Here is a 13,632-nt window from a genome sequence, read left to right as displayed (position 1 = left end):
TTCAACCATTTATTCGTTGTGTGATTGTTATTTGACTTTTATTTAGCACAGAAGTGACCTTTAAAGGTTACTGGTGACAGTAACGTGAGTAAATGCTGATCCTTTTTGGTTCACTGACCAGAGTAATTAAAATTGTCAAACTTCCTAAATAATTTATCTCCTAATGGTATACTATTTGACTGCACTTATTCCAGTTCGGATTTAGGTACTCTGTTATCCTTGATACACGAGCTGGCATGTTGAACCAGTAGCACAAAAGGTAGCACGTTGCTTCAGAACTACAGAGCCTCACTCTAAATCTCGCTTTGACTCTTTTGTGATTCTAGAGAAGTTGTTTTATTATGGCTACATTTTAAATGTCTTGTCCAATCATTAGGTGGTGAATGTTGTTTGAACTCCCTATCTCATCACAGAGTCAGATCCCCTCCTGTTATCTCTTAGGTTTTCTCTTCTGTCAAATCAAATCAAATCAAATCATTAGCATTTGTAAAGCGCGCTACTCACCCGTGCGGGTCTCAAGGCGCTAGGGGGGAAAGGGGGGGTTATCGCTGCTCGAACAGCCAAGTCTTTAGGAGTCTCCGGAAAGCGGAGTGGTCCTGGGTGGTCCTGAGGCTGGTGGGGAGGGAGTTCCAGGTCTTGGCCGCCAGGAAGGAGAAAGATCTCCCACCCGCCGTGGAGCGGCGGGTGCGAGGGACGGCAGCAAGTGCGAGGCCAGCGGAGCGGAGGGGGCGGGTGGGGACGTAGAAGCTGAGGCGTCTGTTGAGGTATTCCGGTCCCTTGTTGTGGAGGGCTTTGTGTGCGTGGGTGAGAAGACGGAAGGTGATCCTTTTGCTGACTGGGAGCCAATGCAGGTGTCTCAGGTGTGCGGAGATGTGGCTGTTGCGGGGTACGTCGAGGATGAGGCGGGCCGAGGCGTTTTGGATGCGTTGCAGGCGGTTTTGGAGTTTGGCGGTGGTCCCAGCGTAGAGGGTGTTGCCGTAGTCCAGGCGACTCGTGACAAGGGCGTGGGTCACGGTTTTTCTGGTGTCGGCGGGGATCCAGCGGAAGATCTTGCGGAGCATGCGGAGAGTGAGGAAGCAGGCGGAGGACACGGCGTTGACTTGCTTGGTCATGGTGAGAAGAGGGTCCAAGATGAAGCCGAGGTTGCGGGCGTGGTCTGCGGGGGTCGGTGCGGTGCCGAGGGCCGTGGGCCACCAGGAGTCGTCCCAGGCGGACGGGGTGTTGCCGAGGATGAGGACTTCCGTTTTTTCAGAGTTCAGCTTTAGGCGGCTGAGCCTCATCCAATCTGCGACGTCCTTCATACCCTCTTGTAGGTTGGTCTTGGCGCTGGCGGGGTCCTTGGTGAGGGAGAGTACAAGTTGGGTGTCGTCGGCGTAGGAGGTGATGATGATGTCGTGCTTGCGTACGATGTCGGCGAGGGGGCTCATGTAGACATTGAAGAGTGTCGGGCTGAGCGATGAGCCTTGAGGTACGCCGCAGATGATCTTGGTGGGTTCTGAGCGAAACGGAGGGAGGTAAACTCTTTGGGAGCGGTTAGCGAGGAAGGAGGCGATCCAGTCCAGGGCCTGGCCTTGGATCCCGGTGGAGCGTAGGCGGGTGATTAGGGTGCGGTGACAGACGGTGTCAAAGGCAGCCGAGAGGTCGAGGAGAATGAGGGCGACTGTTTCACCGTTGTCCATCAGGGTTCTGATGTCGTCTGTGACTGAGATGAGGGCGGTTTCCGTGCTGTGGTTGGTTCGGAATCCGGTTTGTGAAGGGTCGAGCAGGTTGTTGTCTTCCAGGAAGGTGGTCAGCTGTTTGTTGACGGTCTTTTCTATTACCTTGGCTGGGAAAGGTAGAAGAGAGATGGGGCGGAAGTTTTTCAGGTCGCTTGGGTCAGCCGTAGGTTTCTTTAGTAGGGCGTTGACTTCAGCGTGCTTCCAGCATTCGGGGAAGGTAGCAGAAGAAAAAGAAGAGTTGATGACGGTCTGGAGGTGCGGGGCGATGATGTCGTCGGCTTTGTTAAAGATGAAGTGCGGGCAGGGGTCCGAAGGGGCGCCGGAGTGGATAGAGTTCATGATGGATTTGGTTTCTTCCGTGTTGATGTGGGTCCAGTTGTTGAGGGTGATGTCCGGGGAAGCGGGTTCAGTGGTGTATGGTTGGGTCTGGTGTCCGAAGCTGTCGTGGAGGTCGCTGATCTTGCGATGGAAGAAAGTGGCGAGGGATTCGCACAAATCCTGTGAGGGCGTGACGGCGTTGGCGCTGGCGCTGGGGTTGGAGAACTCTTTGACGATGCTGAAGAGTTCTCTGCTGTTGTGGCTGTTTTTGTCTAGTCTGTCGGTGAAAAAGTTCCTTTTGGCAGTGCGGATCAGGTGGTGGTGTTCGCGTGTAGCGTTCTTGAGGGCGGTCATGTTGTCAGCGGTGTGGTCCTTGCGCCAGGCCTTCTCAAGGGCACGACAAGTTTTCTTTGATTCTTTGAGGGTGTCAGAGAACCAGAGAGGTTTTTTGGTGTTGGTCTGTCGATGCGTGCGTTTGAGGGGAGCAAGGTTGTCAGCGCAGTTGGAGATCCAGTTTGTGAGGTTGAGAGCTGCGTCGTTGGGGTCGGTGGTGAGGGTGGGTTGGTTGGCGGCGAGAGCGGAGAAGAGTTGCTCTTCAGGGATCTTGTTCCACTGTCGACGAGGGATGGGTTGAGTGCGGAGGTGGGAGGTCTCGCGTCGGAATGTGAAGTGGACGCAGCTGTGGTCGGTCCAGTGCAGGGCAGAGGTGTGGCTGAAGAAGACGTGTTTGCTGGCGGAGAAGATAGGGTCGAGCGTGTGTCCGGCGATGTGGGTGGCGGTGTTCACCAGTTGTTTGAGGCCGAGGTTGGCGAGGTTGTCGAGCAGGGTGGTGGTGTTGGGGTCGTTGTTTTGTTCCAGATGGAAGTTGAGGTCGCCTAGGAGGATGTAGTCCGGTGAGGCGAGGGCGTGCGGGGAGATGAAGTCGGCGATGGCGTCGCTGAAAGAGGCGCGAGGTCCGGGAGGACGGTAGACGAGGGATCCTCTGAGGGTGGTCCTTGGGTCGGTGCGAATCTGAAAATGCAGGTGTTCAGCGGCGAGGGGGGGGTCTTCGGTGGAGGTGGTGACGCTGATGGAGTCTTTGAAGATGATGGCGACACCTCCTCCTACTTGGTTGGTGCGGTCTTTTCTGGAGATCTTGTAGCCTTCGGGGATGGCGGTAGCGATGTCTGGAGCAGAGGAGGCGTTCATCCATGTCTCCGTGATGAAGGCGACGTCCGGGGCTGTGGAGTCCAGGAGGTCCCAAAGTTCAACGGCGTGCTTGTGGACGGAACGAGCGTTGACCAGGATGCACTTGAGGTGGTTGATGGCGCGTGGGCTTGTGGTCGTGGTAGTTGCGTGGTGGAAGATGCGTTTGCAGGAGTTGCAGGCGAAGGGTCCATGGGTGCGTTTGGGGTGAGCTAGGAAGCAGGTTTTGGAGCGCCCTGGGTTGAGGGCGTGGAGGGTGGTGGGGTCGTAGCGGATCAGCGGGGCTTGGGGGAGCTGGGGACCAGGGGTCGTGGCGCTGGGCGCGGGCCAGGCGCGGACGGGCGCAGACGGGCGCAGACGGGCTTGCCTCTGGCGCGCCTCCGGCACGCCAGCGGCGTGCCCGCTGCGCGCGCCCGCTGCGCAGTCGCGCAGCGGCCGCCATAAGAGGTAGGAGGGGGGGGGAGGGGTCAGCTGGGGGCGAATGGGAGCTGGGGGGCGGGGGCGTGCAGGAGGTCGCGGCGGGAAAGCGCGAGGGAGGGGGGGGACAGGTAGAGTGAGAGGAGCTGGGGGAGGGGGTTTAGGGTGGAGGAGGGTGAGTGTTAGGAGGTTTGGAGATTAGGGAGAGAGATAGGAGTAGGGTTGTGAAGATAGGGGAGGGGGGGTTGTAGAGGTGGGTGAGGGAGAGAGGTAGAGTGAGAGGATAGGGAGATAGGTAGTAGAGGGGGTGGCGGGAGGGGGGGAGAGATAGAGAAATAGATAGAGAAAATAGATAGAGAAGTCGATAGATAGGGAAATAGATAGATAGACAGATAGGTAGGTAGGAGGAGGTGGAGAGTGGGGGAGTTAGATAGTGAGATAGGGAGCTAGAGAGATAGGAAGATAGGAGGAGTGAGGGAGGTAGATAGCGAACGGGTTAGCTAGGGGTGAGAGAGGGGGAGGCGAGTGAGGGAGGGGGATGAGGAAGGAGCAGGAGGGCAGGCTCGGGGGAAGAAGACGGAGGAGGTAGAAGAGCCGAAGACAGGAGAACAGAAGACAGGAGAACAGAAGACAGAAGAACAGAAGACAGAAGAACAGAAGACAGAAGCACAGAAGATCGGAAGAGCAGAAGAACAGAGAAGAACAGAGAAGAACAGAGAAGAACACAGAAGAACACAGAAGAACACAGAAGAACCGAGAAGAAGAACACAGAAGCACAGAGAAGAACAGAGAAGAAGAACACAGAAGACCGGAAGAACACAGAAGAACAGAAGGGAAGAACAGAAGAACAGAAGAACACAGAAGAAGATTGCAGAGGGGGAGCGAGGAGGGAGAGACAGAGAGGAGGAAAAGAAGCAGGAGCAGAAGAGAAGGTGAGTGGCGCGGGGCAGGGCGAGGGGCTGGGAGGAGGGGGGTACTTACAGTTAGGTGGGTCTCAGGAACACAGGAACTCGGGAACTTGGAGGAGCTGCAGCGGCAGGGGGAGCGACCTACCCTTGGGTCAAGGGTCGCTACCACTGTCGCGCAGCGGCCGCCATAAGAGGTAGGAGGGGGGGGGAGGGGTCAGCTGGGGGCGAATGGGAGCTGGGGGGCGGGGGCGTGCAGGAGGTCGCGGCGGGAAAGCGCGAGGGAGGGGGGGGGACAGGTAGAGTGAGAGGAGCTGGGGGAGGGGGTTTAGGGTGGAGGAGGGTGAGTGTTAGGAGGTTTGGAGATTAGGGAGAGAGATAGGAGTAGGGTTGTGAAGATAGGGGAGGGGGGGTTGTAGAGGTGGGTGAGGGAGAGAGGTAGAGTGAGAGGATAGGGAGATAGGTAGTAGAGGGGGTGGCGGGAGGGGGGGAGAGATAGAGAAATAGATAGAGAAAATAGATAGAGAAGTCGATAGATAGGGAAATAGATAGATAGACAGATAGGTAGGTAGGAGGAGGTGGAGAGTGGGGGAGTTAGATAGTGAGATAGGGAGCTAGAGAGATAGGAAGATAGGAGGAGTGAGGGAGGTAGATAGCGAACGGGTTAGCTAGGGGTGAGAGAGGGGGAGGCGAGTGAGGGAGGGGGATGAGGAAGGAGCAGGAGGGCAGGCTCGGGGGAAGAAGACGGAGGAGGTAGAAGAGCCGAAGACAGGAGAACAGAAGACAGGAGAACAGAAGACAGAAGAACAGAAGACAGAAGAGCAGAAGACAGAAGCACAGAAGATCGGAAGAGCAGAAGAACAGAGAAGAACAGAGAAGAACAGAGAAGAACAGAGAAGAACACAGAAGAACACAGAAGAACCGAGAAGAAGAACACAGAAGCACAGAGAAGAACAGAGAAGAAGAACACAGAAGACCGGAAGAACACAGAAGAACAGAAGGGAAGAACAGAAGAACAGAAGAACACAGAAGAAGATTGCAGAGGGGGAGCGAGGAGGGAGAGACAGAGAGGAGGAAAAGAAGCAGGAGCAGAAGAGAAGGTGAGTGGCGCGGGGCAGGGCGAGGGGCTGGGAGGAGGGGGGTACTTACAGTTAGGTGGGTCTCAGGAACACAGGAACTCGGGAACTTGGAGGAGCTGCAGCGGCAGGGGGAGCGACCTACCCTTGGGTCAAGGGTCGCTACCACTGTCGCGCAGCGGCCGCCATAAGAGGTAGGAGGGGGGGGGAGGGGTCAGCTGGGGGCGAATGGGAGCTGGGGGGCGGGGGCGTGCAGGAGGTCGCGGCGGGAAAGCGCGAGGGAGGGGGGGGGACAGGTAGAGTGAGAGGAGCTGGGGGAGGGGGTTTAGGGTGGAGGAGGGTGAGTGTTAGGAGGTTTGGAGATTAGGGAGAGAGATAGGAGTAGGGTTGTGAAGATAGGGGAGGGGGGGTTGTAGAGGTGGGTGAGGGAGAGAGGTAGAGTGAGAGGATAGGGAGATAGGTAGTAGAGGGGGTGGCGGGAGGGGGGGAGAGATAGAGAAATAGATAGAGAAAATAGATAGAGAAGTCGATAGATAGGGAAATAGATAGATAGACAGATAGGTAGGTAGGAGGAGGTGGAGAGTGGGGGAGTTAGATAGTGAGATAGGGAGCTAGAGAGATAGGAAGATAGGAGGAGTGAGGGAGGTAGATAGCGAACGGGTTAGCTAGGGGTGAGAGAGGGGGAGGCGAGTGAGGGAGGGGGATGAGGAAGGAGCAGGAGGGCAGGCTCGGGGGAAGAAGACGGAGGAGGTAGAAGAGCCGAAGACAGGAGAACAGAAGACAGGAGAACAGAAGACAGAAGAGCAGAAGACAGAAGCACAGAAGATCGGAAGAACAGAGAAGAACAGAGAAGAACAGAGAAGAACAGAGAAGAACAGAGAAGAACACAGAAGAACACAGAAGAACACAGAAGAACACAGAAGAACACTGTGGACCCTCCAGAACAGTTTACATAAGAATTGGGAGCTGTTGGTATTAAAGACTGATCGCCCCCGGGAGGCGAGCTCTATAATTTAGCTGGGATTCCTTAACTATCATGGTTAGATGCATGCATGGTTAGGTACAAAGTCATGTAGCCAACAACAGCTTGTTGATGTAATACTGTTTTCAACCAATCACAAACAAGCAGGGATTCTTAGGTCTATCACAGCTGGAGGTCTCGGTGACCTACCTTCCATGTGACACAGAGAGGCAGAGTATGCATTACCTGACAGGGGCAGGCCATGTCCCTGCCTATGTCAGCCTACTTGCTCTATCACTGTGACTATTATTGCCCCAAACACTCTTAATTACATGCTGGTGGATGTATGTGTGGATGAGAGGGCTCTCTTTGGTAAGGCCAATCAAGGTAGAAACAAGAGAGAACCAGAGAGGCAGCTCAGAGTAGCAGCGCTTCCCAACCAGGCTCTTAAAATTACGGAGAGTATGAACATACTGAGACTCTAAATGTGCTAAAGACAAGTGTCAAATAAAAACACTAAACTTCCATCGTCTCAGAACGCCCAGTAATGCCCACAATCCTACTTCCTAGGTGGAATTATTGGTACAGAGACCTCTGCACTCGTGTTGGAGATCATCACCTGCCAGGAATCCCTTTGCGATTTCCTCGTAGGAGCAAGTGAGGTAAAGTCAGATGAAAATGTACCTTTAGGGCTGAAAGCATATGTTTACAGCCAAATTTACCTTTGTAAACAGATCCCTTTGTTGTTAGCAACGGGAAAACAAAAAGGGAGTGAATTGAGATCACTAGCCCTTAAATTGTGTGAAGTGAAAGAAAGCAGGAGAAGTGCAGAATGACTAACAGAGTAAGGGAAGGCAGGAGAATCGGATTAATAACCAAAGTGAAATGGTAAGACGAGACAGGCGATGAGAAGATAACAGGCAGAAAAGATTACAGCTGAGGCACACGACATAAGGAAGCTAAAATGCAATATATCATTCAGGAAGAGTTATAACGATTTTTAAAACTGTAGAATGGGCTTCATTCGTGCTTTCAGCTGCAGAGGCTGAGTAAAGTAGCCTGCTTCAGCTCCGTTCCCTTTAGCCTCCTCCACCACCAGTCACCCACACGTTACCTGGCCATTACAGGACACAGGTTAGGTATTTCCGTTTAGAATCCATGTTATTCTAGTATATTCTGGGCCACTGGAATCATGCGGCAGAGGAGCACCAGATAATGCCCCAGGGTTGAGTATATGCCAAGAAAAAGCATATTATGAAGTACAATGCTGCGCATTTTTTGACAGTAATAATTCCCTATTTTGAATTGTTTACACATACTGTCTGAGCAAGTTTTTCACCTCATTAATGTGCGTTTAACAGCTAAATGTAGAATTAAGCAAATGAAAGATGACTAGTTAACCTTTGCAAAGGGACTTACATTGTGCGCATAGACAAGTTGCCCCGTTTTTTTTTTTTATTAAAACCTGCAGATTACAAAGCAGATGATGGAGTATGTAGCAAATGTGTCAAATTCATAATTATGCAAAAAAGTTGCAGTGACAGAATCATAAATATGTGTTTTTTTGCTCCAGCTTACGTTTTTATGTAATTACACAAAAGCAAATCTCAGAAATGTTGCACACCCCTAACTTTAATACTAAACTGCAACCAGATCATACCCAGGTACAAAGTATAAAAGGTCACCCAAATACATTGCAATCTTTCACCACGGCGGCACCTTATGCTGTGGTGAGCTGGGTGCACATTCTACGAGATCTCCAGAGGACGACGAGGAAAAGAGAGATTTTTAGGAAGACTGTTACTTTGTTTGAACAAAAATATAAAGAGGCTTACACTAGGTATAGGCCACAAAGGTGTGTTTTATTGAATTACAAATTGGTAAAATATAGTTGGATATGTGGATTGTACACTTATCATCAGTCCCTAAATATCCTGGTGGTTTGTAATGCTTCGTGCCTTGTAGTTGATATTGATGCACCGTTGCTGCATCGTCTACATCAAGCACTCATGATTGCCACATTTTTAGACATTGTGCATTACATAAATGTTTAGCGATCAGACAGTTTCGGTTTGGATGGTTGCTTGGTAACGAGATATGTAGAATTCGTAATGTAATGGTTATTATAAAGTAAAGTTTTGTATAAAATTAAATAGTTTAGATTTCTTGAGGCAGTCAGAGGTGACAGTGTTTATTCCTCATACCTTTTGATTTTTACACCATATTTTAACTCACAATTCCCTCTAGAGCGAGAGAATGTGCAGTAACACACACAAGCAAACAATATCAGTTATATAAATTAAATTTTGATTACTGAAAAAGAGGTTTTGTTGTCTTCATTAGTCTGGTTGTACATTAGAGTATGAACTCTGCATATTATAAAATTAGTGCTACATGCACAATGCGACATGGTTAGAAGAGGCTTGCCTGCAGACCTAGTCACAGATGACTCTGAAAATGAGGATCAACATATAATTGGCTGGCTGCCCTTCGGACACGATGCTACCATAGCTGATGAAGTTTGACAATGCAGAACTGATGTGACTAAAAATTATTTTGAATTAAACAAAAAATCACATTATTTGTTCTTCTAATATTGCTTTTTACTAATATATTTTTAATGAAATGTTTTTTCCTTAACAGAAAACTATATTCCACTTTTTTGCCCACAGAACGATACAACTGTGTTTCCTTCTATTTGATTTCAAAATAATGTAATGATTTGCGTCTAGTACCTTTAGAAATAGATTATTCAACTAGAGATGATGCTTAACTGGATTCTGCATGTGGCGTTTGCCTTCAAATTGTTCTGGTAGGACACGTCCCCAGTGTAAAATACACACTATTAGAACTAGATCACCTTCTCTTTCTTGTAGGCCAGTATTGAGTCGATTACCTTCATTAGATGTTTGTAATTCTTTAAGGATATGTGTAATTTGTGCCAGAATTATGCTACATCCAAGCTCTGAGGTGCTGTTTATACTTATTTATTAAAAGTGTGTTTACACATGGTCATGGTTGCAGATGCAACCTTTCTATCAACCAACATAAAGCCTGGAAGGGCATATTATAATTTCTTTGTCTACACCTGTTTGCCTGTGCCTCTATATTTTTGATATTGCATGACATAGATTAATCACTGCATGATTAATATCTGACATACACATCGGATTATGTTATTAAACTCAAACATAGCTCTGTTCATTTTGTTAATCATTCACTACTCTCACGAGTTGCCCCATAATGTTGTTTTTCTGAAATGTTATCATCAATACTTCAAGGACATGAAATTGAGAACTATTTGGAGACCTTGCTTGTTTATTTTCTGATAATGTAGACCCCGCTGGCGTATGGGCTCTTCCCTGTCTGATATCTAGATGCAAATGTAGCGCTTTCAGTAGGGGATACATTGTTAGCATTAGGTAAATCAATCACTCTTGCTACATGTTTATTATTAGATAGTAACATAATGTCCATTTTATTTATCTGTTCATCATCTCTGGTGTTGGGGGAAGTTTCTACATTCACATGTGCAGTACCTTCATCTTCTATGTAAGAAGCTTCTTGTACTACTTCTGCCTGTCTGGTTTGTGAATTTGGCTCTGTTTGGGCACATATGAAATATGTAAATAAGTTGATCCTATTTTAGGGGTCACCTACATATATATTTTTTAATTATAATGTTGAATCACATCATCATTTTTAAAGCTACACTTTCTTCAGGTAGCTACATTTTTTTTTAGTTGTTGGTACAAAAAAGGACAGACTATATTACCCAGAATTATGTGTTAAAGGTTTTTTGGGAAAATCCAACATTAATTTATATTTGGATTTTTGTTAAAAGGTTTTTGTAAATGCTTATGGTATTTCTGTATTAAAATATACAATAAATGCAATATTAATAAAGATAATATATTTAAAATATAAATAACTTAGGTTTTCTTCCTTGGTGCTGAAGAGTCAACATTACAAACTTCTGATACAGTTTCAGGCTGGAGAGTTGTTTTTTTAACTGCTCCAAAGGTGATGGTATTTTCTTGGAGCTGGTTCCTCCACCTGTTGAAGATATCTCCTGTTTTCTTGTGGCTATTTTTTTTTTGTTCTCGACCTACGGTCATAGCACCATGTCCGAATCTCTTTCACACTTGTATCTGTCACCCAAAAGCATTTGTCCTGCATTGGAGTCTTCTCCAAAGCTATTTTTTGTAGACTCTGGTCATGGAAAGGACTTTCATTCTCCCCAAAACACTCTTCAACAAGGGTTTTTAACTCATTTTCATCAAGTTTTCTCTTCCTCTTTCCGCTGACCACCTCCTGTGACTCCTATGAGGGGAGTTTATTATTTTACAGCCGTTTGGAAGAGCAATAGAGACCTGCTCCTCTCCCAGACTTAGAATAAATGATTCAGCCACAGTTTCTAAATCTGTGATTTCATCATTCACAGACATTGTTTCAATGTGTGAATGCTGATACGCTTTTTGTGATTAATAAGAATCATAAAGAGGGAATCATTATTTAAAATAGTGAATAATACGAAATTGCTAATTGGTAATGGTAACATACAGGGAACATATAGGACATTGCTTTTTACGATTTGAAAACCGCGATGTACACATTACTACTTCTAAATCACGAAATCACACTTTCATACATCATACCTTAGGTTTTTTCCCACTCTAACTGAAAATGTCCTACATTAGGCCATTTCTCAAGACAAAAAACCTTGACCCATCTGATCCAACAAACTACTAGCCAATCTCTAATGGCCATTCTGAGGCAAAATATTATGAAGGGCAGTTTTTAACATACTTTTTAAAGATTATAGAGGAAACTGACGCAATCTGAGACCAACAATCTGGATCCAGATCAGGCAGAGGCACAGGTAGAGGATCACCAAGATCCCTGACCTACAGACGAGCTTAAAGATATGTTTCCACTGAGAGACACCTATTCACCAGCGAGTGAGAAGAAATAGAGTAAGACTCCCGACTTTGCTCTAAACGCTCTGCCACTGAAATAATTAGGAATAGGCGTAACTTGTGTAATTCCTTATAGCGCAATTGCTTACGAATTCCACAAGATTATACTTTCATTACACGAAAAGAGCAATTCTGAGGTTAGCACTATTTGTTAGCACAAGAATGTCCCGTCACATCCAAAATGAGTGTGAGAATGCATTTTGCACTAACAAATAGTGCTAAATACAAACACATATAACGAGCACAAATAGCCGCTCATGCTCACTAAATGTGCTCTTGGGGTAAGATTGTTTCCCCCAACTTACTACAGACATTTATTCCTATTTTCTCAGTGAAAACTGCACCCTCTTGCATCCATATTGTGGTAATAAACAGAACTAAATGCAACAGAACACGTATAGCTAGCGGCCACTAATGCTTGCCAAAAGTGCTCTTGCTGTAAAAAATTTCCTCTAAATTACTCTAAATTATGCAAGCTGGAGTAATTGCGTAATTAGTTGTAATTCCATGTCAAAGAGTAATGCGGAATTACTGAAATTACTTCAAATACTCCGGTGTAATTGAAATGCTGCTCAGGCATAGAGAAAATGCTGTTGTTTCTGGCTTGAAAACTCAGTGTCTCTCAGTTCTGTTGTTACATTGTTTACTGCACACTTGAGACATTGTTTTACTACACACTTATACTTGATGAAATCCAAGCACACTCGTTGGACAATACCAATAGTCTCCAGCCATTCAACCTTGCCTCCACTTGGAAGTCAAAGCCTAAATTAGTGTTACTTGGCAAATCAGTGAGGATGCATTAGTATCTGGTTCCTGTGATCCAAAGGAAAGCAGGAAGAAAGACTGGTCTCAGTTGCATCACCCCTAGAGATGACTGAGACCCGAGGGTTAAGAAATGAAGATGAAGAGATTACACTACAATTACCTTTCCACTTAACTCTAATTGTTTTATGAGACACATCATCACAAATGGGCTCCCTATGTTGATCAAATACAGAGCCTTTTGAAGGTAGAGAGCAGATCTTAACTGTTCATCGCAAAGAATATTAATAGCTTTGACTTAGCTCAGACACTTGTGCAAGCAAAAGAGTAAATGCTTGGTTGTACCTGTTTCTGGCATGGATCTTCTTTAACTGAAAGCTAAAGAAGATAACAAAGGCTCTGGTAACATGAGGAGAATCACGAAGAGAATTGGGATTGTCAGGGCTTTTCTTTTAAGAAAAAAAAGCACATTTATTCCCCCCCCCCCAACTTGAAAGCGCCATTAGGTTTCGTCACCTATGTTGTTAACAATGCTGCAGTCTATGTCCTCACACACAATTCAGTGTCCTCACACACAGTGCCTAATATCAAAATCACTACTACCAGTATAGCTATGTTTAACATTAGTATTGCAGATAAGGTCACTAAAGGGCAATTACGTATTATTGCTGAGATGGGATTAGGCATCCCAAGTATGGTTGGCGTATGATTGTTGAAGCATCCCTTCTGCCAGGATGGTGTTTACTGAGATGCTCAAATGAGGAAACTAAGAACCACTCCCTAAGCTCTAAGGTGAAACGGCAACAAATAAACGTAGGGCTGGATGTTTCTGTTAATGTACTAGGAGTAGCTGGGCACTCCAAGGGTGGAATTAGTCAACTCAACAAAATTCTAAAGCACTGATAGACTTTTGGCTGAAAGCATAGTCATGGAGCAGGCATTGGATCAAACTGACTCAAAATAATGAAGAGGGATGTCTGTTAATTTTAGTTCTATTCGCTGAGCGTTCATCGCCCATGCGTGAATAATTTCACCGTTTAAACCCTGTGCTTGACCTACTTTAGTGCAATAACCTGACTGGAAATAAAGAGAAAGGAATACTTCCTTACTCCTGCACAAAGGAAGTCCTGCTTACTGACAGGATTGTAGAGAGCTCCGTCCCTGCAGTGTCGTAAATGTTTCATTACTTGTAGCTTTTAAGCTTGGTGCAAGATGTTGACTTTAAACAAAAAGTAATAATTTGTTTTTGCTATAATTCTTGATTTAGTTAACTTTTATGAGAGTCTACCTATTAAATTATGGTATTTA

This window comes from Pleurodeles waltl, chromosome 8 (assembly GCF_031143425.1).
Source record: "Pleurodeles waltl isolate 20211129_DDA chromosome 8, aPleWal1.hap1.20221129, whole genome shotgun sequence".
NCBI classification, from domain to species: Eukaryota; Metazoa; Chordata; class Amphibia; order Caudata; family Salamandridae; genus Pleurodeles; species Pleurodeles waltl.
The sequence above is the reverse complement of the archived record's forward strand: the minus strand, read 5'-3'. Positions refer to the sequence as shown.